A 15269-nucleotide genomic window follows, 5' to 3' on the forward strand; every position below is an offset into this window, starting at 1 on the left:
GATCCCTTTGTGTTTAAAGGTGTCACCTTACACCATCAATGATTTGGTTTGACGTCCTATTTAGGTCACTGTCTGTGTTAAGTTTACACATTCTCATTATGTTTTCATGTGTTGTCTCCAAGTTGTTGGGCTTTCTCTTATATTGCCAAAATGTGTGTTAGATTGATTAGTCCTGCAATGAACTGGCAGGGTTTATTCACTACTTGCAGTTAATGTTGTTGAGATACAATAAGGTTCCTCAGAACTATGCAGTAAAATAAGTAAGCTTGGAAAATAAATGGGTAGATGAAATTAACTTTTGTAAAAGATATTTAAGTTGCAGTCACTTAGGAGTGCATGTACAGGTTTTATCAGTTTATTGGCACCCTTGCATTTTGGGTTTATCAAGTACTTTATGTGGTACACAATTCCTAAAGTGCTTTGAACGGACATAAGCCATGTCCAGTAATCACAAGTTGTGTCACTCAGAAACTTTTTTATGAAATTTTTATAGCATGTTTCAAGGACCTAATAAATATATGTTTAATGAAGAGAGACCAAATGGTCTACAAGGTTCCTTGATTTTGGTACTGCTAAGTATTTTGCTAGTACTTTTTTAAAGTAAAAGTCTTATATTTTACACTTTTTTCTGTGGTTGTTTACAGATTGTCACCTGTAGTAAGTCATTACCGGCTCTTCCAATAAGTTTTTTTCAGATAATATCCCAGAGATCCTCTTTAAGGTTTCATAACAACAGAGTTAGTTAAGATGGGATGACCTTTTAAGTTAACATACAGTATACAGATTATTAGATTTATGTTGCTACATTGAATGGGTAATTTTCCTTAACAACTTCATTTTAGTGAGTAGAATTATGTGAATGATGTGTGGTGATGAATTAAATGGACTTGGAGAAGATTGTAATGGCCATGACTAAATAAAAATAATAATAATAATATTGCTGACAGCTCCCTGTTGTGACTGACAGGCACCGCACATGCAATATATCACTTATAATTCACAATTAAAATTTAAGAAATTAATTCATCACAATGTAAAGAAATATTTTGGCACCACTGAAGAATCATATGTAGATGCAATTGTACTTAGTGTACTTAAGTGATGCTGATGAACAGACCAGTATTCAAAATAGAACTGTTACAGAACATTATGGTTGCAGATTAATATAATGGAAACAGGAAGTGGTGGAATCTTGAGGGAACTGGAAGTGATGTCATTATCAGTCGGAGTCTTGAAAAGTGGAAGTGATGTCTATAAGAAGCGGGCTCTGATTAATGTCTACACAGGGAGAAAAAGAGAGTAAAACTGGACAGTGCTAACACCTTGATCTGCTAAAAAAACACTTAATTTTAAACCTTTAAACTGTCTCCCATGCTCATGTGTGTGACAATTGTAAAAGTTGATAAAGACAAAAGAAAAAGAGTTGGGGCGACACTGTATATTATAAATGCAAAATAATAAAAGATTTTCAGCAAATAATGTCCCTTAGCACATGAGTCTCAGACTGACTGGCAAGTATTATTGACACTTCCTTTTAAGTACAGGCCAGAAAGGAAGCGGCTTGCCCAGGGGGATGGATCCCTGGCATCAGAGGTGGTTGGGCTGTCAACCATCCAGTATGTACATGGAGGAAAAGAAGAGGCATTAGTATGCACTGTAAACCTTGTGGATCACTGTTAATTTTTTTTTTTTGTTACTTTAAGCTATAGTATATATATGCATATATATATATATATATATATATATATATATATATATATATATATATATATATATATATACATATATAATGTACCCTTTATTTTAGCCCCTTTAGTCAAAGCAAACAGAACATACCTAATACCTTGATAATATACAGTATATAATATTGTGATGGCACCATGGCTCTAAAAATTATAATTTCTCAGTGGAGAATTCCTTTAAATGGAGATCACTAGATCACCTGCCTGTAGTCAATGGGTTTGCATTGATTGTAGTACAAATGCACCTGTATCCGGAAGGTCAGTAGTATGGCCTAACCTATGCAATGAAGACAAAACAGCAATCCAAGCAACTCAATGAAAAGGTGATTGAAATGCTCACATCAGAGGATGGAGACAAGAAAATATCCAATTCACTGAATATCCCTTGGAGTCCAGTTAAATCGGTCTTTAAAAAAGAAAGAGTATGGTACAGCTGCAAATCTTCCTATTCACAAAGCTGAGTGATCATTCAAGAAGAAGACTAGTGAGGGAGGCCACCAAGAAACCTATGGCCACTCGAAAGGAGTTATAAGCTACAGTGGGTCAGACTGGAAAAACTGTGCATACAGTTGTTGTGAACTAGGAGTCACAAAGCACTTAGTTACAAAGCACTTCCAAAAATACCCTTTAGTGGAGGGAATAGCACTATCAAAGTTTGCTAATATTAGGGCAAAAATAAAAAGACTTATTCTTCACAAATCTGCTTGTAACAAAAATGAAGCTTCGTAAGAGTGCAAAAAGCAAAAAATGACTTGCTTGTAACATCAAAGGTAATCCAAAGTAAACAAATCCCAATACAGATATTCAAAGAATCATCAAAATAAAGAGCAAAGGATCAAAAATATAGAAGTCCAATAAATAAAATACATGCATGTAAACTCAGCACTCGCCAGCATGTTCAAAATGAACCCCCAGGAGCTGTGAGAGGTCTTTCAGATTTATAGGGTGGAAGGCAGTTCCTGGTGATGATTGGCAGGTGGTCCCACCTCTTGGAGGATCACGCACAAAACACATGGAACATAACACAGGCAGCTTATATATCGTATATATTCGTGTATAAGTCGTGTTTTCAAATCCAAAAAAATCAATCATAAAATCATACCCCGATTTTTTTTTTTACATCTTTCTGCTTCCTCCAATCTCACACCAATTTTGTTGCAGCAGCACAGTTACCAATTTCTTTTGCAGCTTCAACAGCTTTTAATTTAAAACCAGCATCAAATTTTCTTCTGATCGAACGCTCCATCGTAGATAAGGGATGCTTCAATAAAAAAAAAGATTCAAAAAACACAAAACAGTGCAAACATTGCTTTGAAATAGTTTGGGTATTACCATGTGGTCATGTAGACACAATACATAGGAAAAAAAAAAAGGCAGTGTGCTACGTGGTTACTCTCTCAGGTGAAGGTTAGCATATTATAATCTCTTGGACCAAATAGAGTGAGTTTTCCGCATTCGACTTATACGACCAACATTATAAAATACTGGAAATTATACGGTAAAATAAAGCCCTGACTTATATGCAGGAGAACTTAAACGTGAGTATATATGGTACATAAACAAAATCAAAAACAAAGAATAATACACATATTCAATAAATGCAATGTTAACATAAATAAAAAGAATTAAAAACAAATATAAAATATGAATTTGAACACCAGCCAAGTGAGGAACCCTGGCTGAGATGTGACAACAAAAAATGTTGCCTGGGTGCTTCAACAGTCACAGCTTTATAAGAGAGTGTCAAAGAAAAGTGGGAAAATATCCTATGGGCTAATGACACCAAAATTGAGTTGTTCTTTTTTATCCACCAGATTAAACACCATGTTTGGCATAATGAAACACTGAAAATTATCAGAATCACATCATCCCCACCTTAAAGCCTGATGATGGCCAAATCAGGATGTTGGGATGCTTCTCTGAAGCAATTCTTTGAAGGTTTATGAGGGTAGAGGCTAAAATGAATTAAGCAAAATATGGGGAAATCCTGGAGAAAACCCTGAAGCAGTCTGCAAGAAATGTACACATTGGGCAAAGATTGTTTACTAAAAAGATAACAACCTCAAGCAGAAAGCCAAAGCTACACCAAAACAGCTTACAATCAACAATGTTGATGTCCTAAAGTAGCCGAGGAAGAGTCTAGCTCACAGTCCAATTGAGGATTTGTGGCTGGACTTCAAAAAGGCTGTTCACCCATGCTGCCCACACAGCCTGACAGAACTTGAACAGTTTTGCAAAGAAGAATGAAGAAAAATTGCAGTATTCACATGTGCAAAGCTGCTAGAGACCTATCCACACTGACTCAGTGCTGTCAAAACCGCCAAAGGTGCATTTGCTAAAGGATTTGAAAACTTATGCAATCAATTATTTTGTGTTTCATATTTGTAATTCATTTCAACTATTTGCTCAGATATGTTTTCACTTTGACATTAAAGAGCCTTTTTATGTTGATCATGTCACAAAAGCTAGATTAAATCCAGTGTAATTCATTGTTGTATAATAAAAAATGTATAAACTTTCAAAGGGTTGAATACTTTTCACAAGCACTGTAACATTCACTTTTTATGAGTCTATAGGAAAGAGGTGAGTTTCAGACAGGTGTGACAAGCTTTTAAGATAAAAGGGGAATTGTAAGAATCACATTTCTTGTGTTGCAATGACACCGGAGGTATATTAGCCATCCCACCTTAATAAGGCTATGTCTGTTTAGTTAAGCAAAGTGGGGTGTTTTAGACTTTTGCTTGTTTGCTTATTCATTTAGTTTACTTTGTTCTTCTCTCCTCTGCTCCTTATCCTCAGTATGTGTACTACTGAAAAAAAGAAAAAACTTGAATTTTCTTGCCTGTCATTTGGAGAAACTCACTGAAGTGTCAAATAAGGCAACCAATGAAAAAGTATAGCACTGCCAAGTACTACTTATTAATGCACATTATTTTAACAGTTTCAGGAAAAAAGAGGTATGTAAACCTTTATTACCTTTTAACTTACAACTTGGTTATCTGTCTTTAAAAAACATACTTTTGTGAAGAGAACCTTAAGCACAGGTAGGTTCACAAACTAGTCACGTTTATTGTTTTGTAAGAGATAAAAGCAAAAACAAAGCTGATTGCAATAACCCACGTTGTAGCTACTGCATTCCTGTCTGACCCTATTTCGCCCAAAGCAGCACATTATATACAGATTCATATTAAGCATAGTCGTATGGGCGGTGTCCTAATTTCAACCTGAAGATGATGGCATCAATCCAGGAAAGGTAAGATAAGGAATCTTGCTCATTTTCTTTTACATATGTTGAGCACTGAAATAAAACACTGGTAGAAATAAAAACACATATGTGTATCTTTTGACTATATTTACTGTAACGCCAGTGGCACCACAAGGCTACATTAAGACCCCCAAATTCAGGACACTGGATTACTTGATGAAAAGAGCTCCTTAACAGACAGTTTATCTTACTTTAAGTAATGTAACATGCGGACACCCAGCCATTTAGTGTAGCACCGTAATTCCCACTATTTGTGGCATTTGGACACTCAATTGTTTCATTAAGCAGGGCTCCCTTTGGTGACTTCTTCTCATGGAGACACGACCATTTACTTGAATATTGTTAGACCCTCCCCTTGGTAATTTGAGCCAAAAACACTGCACTTTGTGTGACATCACCTCTAATGGCGTCATCTGGTGCAATTCGCATCCCCTTAGTGATGCCACTTATTCTGGTTAAGGGTAATTTGGGAAGATTCTTTTTCTGGACAAACCAGACCATTCATCATCAGGTCCACACAGTCCACTTTAAGGGCCAGCACCAGTTACAAAGAAGGCACAAATCCTGGTCACAGAGTACATACACAAACTCCTACACTAATTCATAGTACAGCAGTTTTTAGAGATCCTTGGCTGGCGGATTTGGCAGCAAAACAACATATTCAGAAAAAGACCTGCACAGATACAATGAGAATGTACAAACTCCACACAGACTGAAATTCCAACTCTACAGATGTGAGACAACATTGCTAACCACTATACCAAATAAGGAAAGGCTGCAGGGATCCGTGGTATCCGGGGTGAACTTCTCCACGCTGATGGTAAGGCTGTCCTCCTGGCATTGCAAGTAATCTTTCCTTCCATTTGGGAGACTGGCATCATCCCACCTGACTGGAAAGCGGGACTCCCTGTCTGCAAAGGGAAGGGTGATTGCCTGGATTGCAGCAACTACATGGGGATAACACTGCCAGGTTAGGTCCTTGCCAGGGTCGTCCACAATAGGATCCGTGATCTCTTGCTCACCTACCAGCGACCAGAACAATCTGGTTTTACGCCTAAGAAGACTACCATCGACCACATCCTGGCACTGAGGGTTCTCATGGAGTGCAAACACGAATATCGGCAGAGTTTCTTTGCAGCCTTTGTCGATTTTCATAAAGCATTCAACACAGTTGATTGAGCGGCCCCATGGGACATCCTGTGGGTTCGTGGGATCCCCTCAGGGTTGCTGGATATCATGGCCAGCCTGTACACTGGTACTGTGAGTGCTGTGCAGAGTGGAGGCAGAACCTCTGCGTTTTTTCCTAGTTTATTTTGTGGTTCGTTAGGGGTGTGTTCTTGCTCCTACTCTGTTCAATGCTTGGATGGACTGGGTAATGGGCAAGGTCGTGGGGTCCAGAGGCTGTGGGGCATCTGTTAGTGAAGAAAGATTCACGGATCTTGACTTTGCTGATGATGCTGTGATCTTCGCAGAGTCAATGGAGGCTCTGATCGGGACGCTCAAGAGACTGAGTGAGGAGTCTGAGTGTCTGGGCTTGCGAGTGTCCTGGATAAAAACCAAGATCCAGGCCTTTAATGACATCTTGGGCACAGCCATCAGCAGTGTATCTGTTTGCGGAGAAAGTGTCAACCTTGTCGAGAGGTTTACTTACCTTTGCAGTGACATTCATGTCTCTGTTGACTCTTCCTACGAAGTCAGTAGACAGATTGGGAGAGCATGGGGGGTCATGAGGTCGCTGGAAAGGGGTGTGTCGCGCTCCCAATATCTATGCAAAGGGACTAAGTCCTGGTGCATTCTGTCTTGCTATATGGTTGGAAGACATATATGCTATCCAGTGACCTGAGACAAAGACTGGACTCCTTTGGTACTTTGTCTATCTGGAAAATCCTTGGGTACCATTGGTTTGACTTTGTGTCGAATGAGCAGTTGCTCATGGAGTCCCGAATAAGGCACATTACCTGCATTATGAAGGAGCGTCAGTTACAGCACTACGGCTATGTAGCGATATTTCCTCGAGGGTGATCCAGCTCGTAAGATCCTCTTTGTTGGGGACCCAAGTAGCTGGACCAGGCCAAGGGGTTGCCCACATAACACCTGGCTGCAGCAGATAGAGGGTAATTTCCGGAGGGTTGTACTGGACTGTGTGTCTGCCTGAGGGGTTACCAACCGGCATCCCGAGTTGTTTCGTCATGTAGTGGGAGCGGCAACGCACTGTACCAGTGCATGATCCCCAACTTGAATTGACACCACCTCAGGATATCTTACTCTAAGAAGAGACTTTCCAGACAGAGTGCTGGGGCGAGATTCCTACCAAGCAAGCTGAAAGTGTGAGGCAGCAACACTAACCATTGCAACATATCATGACACCTTTTCATTACAACAAAATTCTCAGTTGTTCTACATCCACTGGGAAGTGTCAAAGGAATATCATTAATATCAGTCCAAACCTCCCTAAATGGTCTGCTCTCAATCTGGAAAAACAGAAATTCTATACCAAGATATAATTGTGCTCCAACCACAGTCACAAGTGGGCCCAGCAATATCCTCAGAGAACATCAGTTTATCCCATTGCACTTCCATTTAGTTTTTTCTTCACCAGACAAAGTTTGTGAGCATATTTGAAAATGGCAATATAGAATGACCGATAAATTGATGTGTTCACTAGAGGACTTACCTGTATTACTGCATTTACTTTCACATATCTATAAAGTATTTGCAAATCTACCCCCAAATAAATGCATTTATTTTTATTATTCTCAGGATTAGCTCTAATCTCAGTCATAAATGAAACCCTGAGCTGCTTGAACTTGCTTTCTAGGGGCACCCTTGGGGGAGTTTTACATCCACTTTAAGCTGACCTGACTTAATAGAAATTATGCAAATACAACTCTCACTGCACCAGCACAGTGACTAAATGGCACACTGCAGCATCCACTGAACAACATCCTCTTAGAGAATCTTCTATAAGACATAACAGGAAACATGGTCTTAAGCTTTTTCCAGGTCCATTAATCAAATGTCGGTATTGCAGGCAAACACCTATATCCCCATGATAAATATCTTTGGAAAATCAAGTGATTTTATTTTGTTCATGGCTGACCCTTAGATTCAGAAAGATAATCCCCTTTTCAGTAAATTGACAATTCAGGGGTGTCCAAAGAGTGTCATCTCTCAGTGTTTGGAACAAACCATGTATTTTAGAAGATAAACCTCCATTTCAGCTTTTCAGTCCTGAAGCACTGTTTTCTGCGCAATACTGAAGACACTTTCAAGACACTTTCATTATACCCATTTACAGCCAGATTTAATACACTCCTGCAGCCTTGTGACTGTAGAGGTTTTTAGCCACTGCATTGATCTTGTCTCCAGAAGCAATCCCCACCAAAGTTTATGGCAGTGCCGTCCTCTGAAGAAATATTTAACAGGTTTAGAAGTACCTGAAATTGCTCCTTCCAACTCTCAACGGTATTTTTAATTAATGTCAACAGTTTCCAAATATTACTGACAACATTTTGGGTGATGGTTCTCCTGTATGTTTTGAATGGTCTAATGGCTAGTCAAATCTTCTTTTACATTGGTCTTGCTGGAATTATACAATCTCCCATATGAGCTCTGACTCCTTTTCAGTCCAAGTAGTTAATTTAAAGAGCCATTTTTTCTTCCCAGGCTCTAATATATCTGAATCTGTCACACCATTTTAATCACCTGACCGGCATCTTAACCAATCTCCAACCTTCTCCTTTTATAAGGTTCAAGTTCTAAGTTATCAGTTCTAATGCTGTTCAGCTGGATTGCAGCATAGGCAAAGACCAACTGTTTTTTAATCCAAACTTCTCAATTACAAAAAGAAGCTGGTAAAAAAGGGATTATGACATGGATTGAACCCTTAAATGTAGTAAAAGTCAAAACCAGGAAATCAAGAAAATCAGGCACCAAAACCAACATGCTATTCAAATTCATAATCCAAGTGGCAAGCTATAATTCTAAACTGTAACCCACTAAGAAGAGTGAAATGTATTGAAAAATAATCCACAAAAATCTTGGATCTCACAGTGTGTATGGCAAGCCCCCAAAAGAAAAAGAAACCAGAAGAATAACTGTATATACTCAAAAAAATTGGTAGTCTTCCTCAGTAAAACAACAGACAGGAAGATACTACACAAAAAAGTCCTTCCAATAGTAAGATCCATAAAAAATATTTATAATGAGAAACATCAGTGCATATACAAAAGGTGCACAATAACCCAAGTTATTGAAATACCTCCACCAAGACTATACTATTACTAAGAGATATTAATATATATACATATATAACAAAACTGTGTAAAAGGAATAGACTCGACACACTTAAAAAGGTTTGGGGCAGCCACCTGTATATTATTCCTGGCTGCAAAAGGTTCTTTAAATAGTGCAGAGATGTTCTCAGTATGGAGTCCAAAACAGAACTGTGGAGGGTTTGTAAAAATGGTGGCTTTAAGGGACCAGACAGGAAGTGACGTAAGGGAACCGGAAGTGATGTTCTTTGTATGTCAGATTGGGTGCCGGAAGTGATATTCTTCTGGGCGCCAGAACTGGAAGTGATATTCTTCTGGACGCCTGAACCAGAAAAGACGTCATCTGCTCTGAATCAGACAGGTTTTACCCACGGCTGGTCTGTAGAGATAACAGGAGAAGGTTTAGTGCACCCCGCCACCCCCTGGCCTGGCGTGGAATTACCTTTGCTTGGTCCATACAACGTCCTCCTAGTCGTACGTGTGTGACAACTGATAATGTCATTTCTCAATGTAGTCTCCACCCGTTTCAATGCACTAGCGCCATCTGCCTGGAAGTGCCTGGATTCTAGCAGAATAAAAGGTTTTGTCTTGTCCTTGCACACTTTAGCTTGACTCCCCCTCATATATTGTGGTGGACAGCTGGGGCCCTTGCTCAGCAACATCAATGCTTTGGCTCAGCACAGCTCCAAGACCTGTGTCAGAAGTGTTGGTCTGTAAAATCAAAGGAGAAGACAAGAAAATTAACACTGGTGCTGGTGTAAGGGCCTGCTTTACATCACAGAATGCAAATGCTGTTTTTTGCATTCCAAACCACTGTTTTTTCAGAAAACTTAGAAAGAAACCTGCGGAAGTAACCCACATAATGTAAGAAAGCCTGCACCTGTTCCTTGGACAGGGCCAATTCATGATGGCATTTACATTGGCGCATTGTGGACAAATGGTACCCCGGCCCACTAAGTAGCCCAAATATTTAGCTTCAGCCAATTCGAAGAAACACTTCTTCAGGTTAATACTTAGGCCAACTTCACTATGCTGGAATAGATGATGACATCATCCAAGTAGGTGACCACCTTGCAAAGCATTTGTTTGAGCATTTAATTGAACCGCACCACTAAACCATCAGTTTGAGGATGGCATATTGAGGATTTACATGCTTAATACTGAGTAACTTAGCAACTACACTGAACATTTCTGAGGTGAAGGATATGCCTTGGTCAGTAAGGACTTCTTTACGGATACCGACATGCGTGAAGGCCCCTACCAAATCCCGTATGATATTTTTGGAATTGGCAAGTCTCAGGAGAATTGCCTCAGGGTATTGTGTAGCGTAGTCTACAATTACTAAAATATATTTGTGACCACATGCACGGGGCTCTAGGGTTCCTATTATATCAACTCCTTTTCACTCAAAGGGTATGTCAATGAGCGGGATAGCCACAAGAGAAGCACTATCTTTCTGACCAGTCTTGCCCCAGTATTATAGAATAGTGTGGCTTGCACATGACAGCCACTGTAAGTTTTCGAATTATGTCTTGGCTGGTAATGATACAGATGGTGGACCTGTACAATCGACTTTTCTCATTAATACACTTCAGACTGGTCACTCCTGGGGCCCATTGTCGTGAAAGCATGTAACATCCATCCATCCATCCATTATCTAACCCGCTATATCCTAACTACAGGGTCACGTGTGTCTCCTGGAGCCAATCCCAGCCAACACAGGGAGCAAGGCAGGAAACAAACCCCAGGCATGGCAGACACACACACACACACCAAGCACACACTAGGGACAATTTAGAATCGCCAATGCACTTAACCTGCATGTCTTTGGACTGTGGGAGGAAACCGGAGTAACCAGAGGAAACCCACACAGACATGGGGAGAACATGCAAACTCCATGCAGGGAGGACCCGGGAATCAAACCCGTGTCTCTTAACTGCAAGGCAGCAGCGCTACCCACTGCACCACCGTGCCGCCAGCATGTAACAGTGAGCAAAAATGGAAATGTTACTGCTGGAATCTATAAGTACTATAACATTATGCCATCTCACTACAACCACCTCGGTGAATGGAAGTGACAGAGGTTTGGCCATCAGACAGTACCTTTCTCCTTGCATCCAACTGCAATTCATTGGCTCACTTAAACAGGGACAATAGGTGATGTTGTGGCCCTCCTCCCCAAACATGTGGCAGTGGGGAGGGATACTGTGCCTCTCTTGTAATTTAATCATTCGCACCATAGTGATGTAGGTAGGCTCAGATTTGGAGACACATCTTGCCAGCCAGCAATCTGCAGCCTTTTCTGAATCCTCAATTTGTAAAGCTGAGCGATGTGATTCAAGGGCTGCTATTATGCCTTCCACAGATTTTATCACAAGTCTACAGATCAGCTTGGCAAGAAAGCTGGGGAGGGTATTCATTAGATAGATAGTGACCTTCTCTACAGTCTCCTTTGGCCAGTGCTTTTTTCATACATACCTCCGTCTCAGCAAGTCATGTCCAATCTTCCCCTACCCAGAGCTCTAAAGTTTGGAATTCCGTCATTTGCTCCTGAAGCTCTATCTGTCAGCAACATTTGTAGAATCCTGCTGGCTGTGCCACTGTAGCAAAAGGAGAGAAAAAGATTAAAGATCTTTGGAGCACCTTGAAGGTTAACCCCATATATTCAAAGAAAATACAGACAATGCACTTTAAAAAGAAAAGAAACACTGTAACAACATGAGTTTCCAAAACAGACCAGCTAAGATGGTGTTGCTTCTGGTAAATAAAGGATCTTGGCAGGAAGAGGCGGGTCAAAGTGGGTGGAAAACAGAAGTGATGTCAGAGGTGTCATGGTTGTCAGTGTTCTGGTCTGCAGAGAGATGAACAGAAGAGGCATTAGTCAACAGCACCCTCTGGCTTTCTGGGGGAAGATTACAATTATCCAAGTCCTTAAACTGTTCCATAAGTGCACACGTGTGACTGTCTCTCTCTCGATAGATAGATAGATAGATAGATAGATAGATAGATAGATAGATAGATAGATAGATAGATAGATAGATAGAAACTAAATGTAAAATAAGGCATAAGCCGCTATGCTTGATGTACTTTTAAACACTCGCCACCACAACTTAGTCAAGTGATGCTCCTGCAGGAAGGAGGTGCATTTTATACTTAGTGTCGCTTTGCCAACACATCCTGAAGCTGTACATCATCCTCTAATCAATCGAGAGTGACATGGGCACATTCATGCACCACTTTCCCTAATCTGCAAGAACTCTATTAAAATACAAATAGCTTTGTATGGTATGGTATGGTATGGTAAAATAAATGCTTCACATCTCTTACTTTACTAGGGGGGTGGCAACAAGCTGTAAACGAGGAACCAGACTGCCTGTGAAGCTATGTAGGCCCCCAATGCCGACCCACAGCTGGACTGCCAACGCCCAGCCATGTTGCACCACAGAAGTAGTGCTGATATGCTAGCAAAAGCACCATAATCTCTTTTTGGTTTTCTTTTCCCTGACAATGCAGATACTTTTTGCTTTCTTTAGTAATGTTTGAGTAGGCACATTACCACAGTGAAAAACAGTTGTGCCTTGGATGCTACACAGTGCAAAATTGTTTACATCTACCCCAACAACCAAGCATCACATGATGGCAAAGGAATGACAAAATGACAGCTGCCTTGACTAAAAATGGCATTGCAATAAAACAAATACTTAAAAAATATTGGAGTAATAACTTATGAAAATAATCATAAAGTGACATTTCCTAATATCCAAAACCTTCTGAAATGTCGCTGAAGCAAAATTTTATATACAACAGAAAAAAAAAAATACTAATCTGAATCATAACAACTTGGTTTGGTTATCAGGCCCTCAACTGCACCAAGCTGGTTTCAAAGAATGCTGCCAATATCCTTGTTCCAGACAACGTTTAATTAGAATTTTTGGGTACCACCAACAGGCCCTTACTCTAGGATTTCTTTGTGTCATCCTTTCATTTAGACAAATGTGTCATTAGTTTTCCTAGGAAAAGTATAAAGCCTTCAACATCATTGTCCTCAGTATCTCGGTGTCTATGCTAAGGATTTGAACAGGTAAATAAAGTGTTCATAAGTAAAAAAAAAACACTAGTAAAATGGTGAACATACACATAAATATGGGCTAATGTTGCCTTTGTAGGATATGGTTACTCATATCCCTGTATTTAGTAAAATATTTAAAAAAACAAAGCCATATCTAAAAGATGATATTATCATACGTAAAGTAAGATATAACTAAAGTAAAAAAAAAAAATACACAAGTAAAAAACAAAACTCAACTTATATTTCACATTAGACAGGTAATGTATATATTTCTTAAGAAATAAATTATTCTACAAAAAAAAATGTGGTTATGCCATTTGTGATATTAATCCATTATTCCATTTTAACCTTTACCTTAACCTTAACCTACTTCTTGATCAGGATCACTTGGAGCTACAGCCTAACCTGTCGGGATCAGAAGCAATTCAGCAACCAACACTAGACAGGGTCCCAGTCACATAACAGAAATATAATATGCAAATTGTATTTTTAAATATGTAGTCCTAAAAAGATTAGAAACGTATACAATATAACACTTTTAGACCAACTTAACCCAGTTTAGGGCCTTGGTGTGGCAAGAGTTAATCCCAGTAGCACTGGATGCAAAGTAGAAAATGGCCCTGCTCAAGGCACCATATATTCACATTCATACTGGAGCCATTTAAACCTAACCAGAATGTCTGTGGGAATTGGGGAGCAAAAACCAATGCAGACACAGGTAACTTACATTTAAATGTCATTTACAGTACATACTATGTGTAGATCTGGGGTATGTTCTTTCACATTTAGGTAAAAATGTCTCTTTGAGGAAACATAAAAATTCCATTGTTGTGTCGTATTTTCACATACTGTGCTTGAAACTCAGGAACACTGTACACATCAATTATTAAACAGTTCAGCATGGCTCACTTATAACAATACACAATATGCTTCTGTGAACTCGTATGACATTTGCATAAGACACAGAAGCACAACTTGTCTAGTATGCATTGTGAAACTTTAAATCAACACTTTTCTTATTTAATAACGATAAGCATCTTTCAGGAATGCTTATCTTAGCACAAATCTGCAATATATCCTGGAAGTGTACACAAAAACAGACCACAATTTTAACTTATCAGATAGATTTAACTGAAACATGTACTGTATAAAATATTTAAGATTTGTTGGCTATTAGGATTTAATATTTTTTTCATGCCAAAAATGTTTGCACTACCTGTTGTATAGAAGCTCTGTTATGGTTATGTTAAAAATGTTTGATACAGGCAGAAGGGTGACAAAGAAGTTATTTTGGTTTCTTCATGGGTTCAGGAATCTAGTTTCAGTTCCTAGGCGACTCATTGTTTGTATGGAGTTTGCACATACTCAGTATGTTTGTGTATTTCCCTTTTAGACAGCAGTATTTTAACATGTGGACATGAGATGTCAGTTTACTGGCCGATTTTCATAAAGTAAACAGTGGGTGTGTGATAAGGATCAGGACAATTACAATGATATTTCTGTAACTTTATTTTATAAATATACGTATAATGCTTCTTTTGTGAGTGAAGATGGAAGACTATTAGTGGTATACATAATGGCTGTCAGATAGACTGGTGATGTCAAAGATGTAAGTTATAGTGGATATTTGCCAGTGTAAATAAGACTGTGAGAAGGACATTATGGCTTGAACTTCAAAAAGATAAGGCTATGGGGTAGAAAAAAAATCCCTGGGCTACTGCAAAGTAGTAAAGGTAATGTACATGTTGTAGCAGTAGGAGGCACTATTGCTCCCTTGAACCCTCAGGTTCCTCGCCAAACACCAGGTAAAAGTGCAATACTTCTTCTTTTTATTATAATAATTATGTGCACCAAGTACCCTCCACTCCACACTACTCATAAATAATCAATACAATAAATCAATCCTCCAACTCCCAGAC

The 15269-nt window shown here is 39.2% G+C and overlaps 1 long non-coding RNA gene across 1 annotated transcript; it reads right to left on the minus strand.

The window, feature by feature from the left end:
* Window positions 1–9896: 9896 nt before the first annotated feature.
* LOC120526838 lies at window positions 9897–12107 on the minus strand. Its single transcript, XR_005633187.1, has 3 exons — window positions 12019–12107; window positions 11760–11881; window positions 9897–9992 (listed from the first exon to the last, which is right to left on the minus strand). It is a non-coding gene; the product is annotated as an uncharacterized LOC120526838 (long non-coding RNA).
* Window positions 12108–15269: the final 3162 nt, after the last annotated feature.

The sequence above is a fragment of the Polypterus senegalus genome, chromosome 3, assembly GCF_016835505.1.
Source record: "Polypterus senegalus isolate Bchr_013 chromosome 3, ASM1683550v1, whole genome shotgun sequence".
NCBI classification, from domain to species: Eukaryota; Metazoa; Chordata; class Cladistia; order Polypteriformes; family Polypteridae; genus Polypterus; species Polypterus senegalus.